The sequence below is a fragment of the Arvicanthis niloticus genome, chromosome 4 (assembly GCF_011762505.2).
Source record: "Arvicanthis niloticus isolate mArvNil1 chromosome 4, mArvNil1.pat.X, whole genome shotgun sequence".
In the NCBI taxonomy this organism is placed as follows: Eukaryota; Metazoa; Chordata; class Mammalia; order Rodentia; family Muridae; genus Arvicanthis; species Arvicanthis niloticus.
In genome coordinates, this window is record NC_047661.1 from 95,211,560 (window position 1) to 95,213,503 (window position 1,944).

Genomic DNA, 1,944 nt, shown 5'->3' on the forward strand with positions numbered 1-1,944 from the left:
TGCTTGATGTTCAGTGCTGTTTTTTTATTCTTCTTCTTCCAGTAATGGTCAGTTAGAGAAGGGTCTCAGGAGAAGTTCAGGAAAAAGGAATGTTTATTATTAGTATGTATGTAGGGAAATTGCATCACCCCCATGACAAAGGGAAGACATTTAAAAGGAACACAGAAACAATGCGCTCAACCAAGCAGATGGTGAGAGCAGAGGGTGAAGCCTGTGGACAAGTGGGTTTACTTGCAGGTACATTAAAATGTCAAGGCAAAGTGCAGAGAGGTTTTCATTGGTGTTATTTGAAGGTGATGAGTACAATCATAGAAGAATAAGAAAGGAACTCACCAGAGGGACCAACCTGTCTCATTGGTGGACCTAACCTGGGTATTAGTCTATTTGTGGTTTAGTTGAAGCAGCAGCAAAAAAAATGAAGATATGCCTGTTCACTGTTTTATATTTTTCTGCATTAGTCCTAGGAAGAGGCAGGGCAGTAGGAGTCTTAATCTTTTTCTGCCTGATAACTTCCAGGTTGCTGTTTCTTCTTCTCAATGTAAGAATCACAATCTCTTCAGATTTTTCTAAACCAAGAAACCATCAAACCATCTCTTGGCCAAATGTCCTGCTGATCTTGTCCTGTATCTCTAATTATTTCTGTTGAAAATCTCCTGAGAACTTTTGTTTGTATTTTAAATTTTTCTTCCTTATGTTCTTCTCTAAAGGTACTGCAAGAGCCTAGCTCTGATGCAGTGCTTTGCTAACCTAGGCCTTTCAAAATCAACATCCTTAATGACTGTGTAGGTATTGATGTCCAGCTTCTTGTCTTGTTCTACTGCTTCACAAATGCTTCGCATGATCTGTTCCTTGTCCTTACATACTTTCTTCATGCTGCTCACAATACACTGTACTCTTGTGGTTTTTATGCAGTCTGACAGAAGTGGATTCAATATTGAATTTCCCATTTACCTCTCTCATCTTAAATCTTGGGTGTCAGCATATTTGTAATTTGGAACTTTTCTCTTTATGTATTCTTTAACATGGACAATTTTATATCTACCTCCTAACTTTTGCCATCCTCCTGTTCTTAGCTAGTTCTTCCTCTGAAGTGATTTGTATATTTTGATCACTTCTTGGTACTTATACAGCAGAACCCAAACAAAACTTTTGATCATTCACTCAAGATTCCCTTACATTTCCCATGTCTATATTGGATTTATTTTTTTTCAGATTTTTATTTTATACATATCAGTGTTTACCTGAATGTTTATGCACCATATGTGTGCAGTGCTCACAGGAGCCAGAAGGCATTAAATTCCCTGAAGCTGGAGTTACAGACTGTTGTGAACCCCATATGGGTACTAGGAACAGAGCCCAGGTTCTCTGGAAAAGTGTCCAGTGTATTCTTACATTCTGAGCCATCTCTGCAACCCCTATAATGCATTGTCTCAAGTATGTTCTATATCCTTCTGACTGTCAGGAAATCCCACTGGCTCTATTCTCAAAGTATACCAGTCTTTCTACCTTTGTGGCTATCATCATAATCCATACTATTATTGTCCCAGGGACTACTGGGACAATCCCCTAATTTCTCTGCTTTTGACTTTGTTCCACTGATGTTATTCTCAGCCCAGGAAACAGAGTCATAGTTCAGAAATGTGATTTGTATGATGTCCATGTTGAATCTTCATGGCCCAAAACACTTTCTGGTATGTAGTTATCACACAAGAAGTATTTGTTATTAATATATAAAGTAATGCATTTCATCATGGCACCTATGCCCGTGTTTCATTATTATTTTTTCCTCATTCTTTGCCTTCTATTGTCTTCCTCCATGTCACCTGCCCTTCTCCAACTGGTTTCCAGTTTTCCTCCAGATAGCGCCCTTTTTCGTTTTCTTAACTGTGAATTCCATTACTCTCCTTGTTCCTTCTCTGAAGCTCTCTTCAACTCCTCTGATGA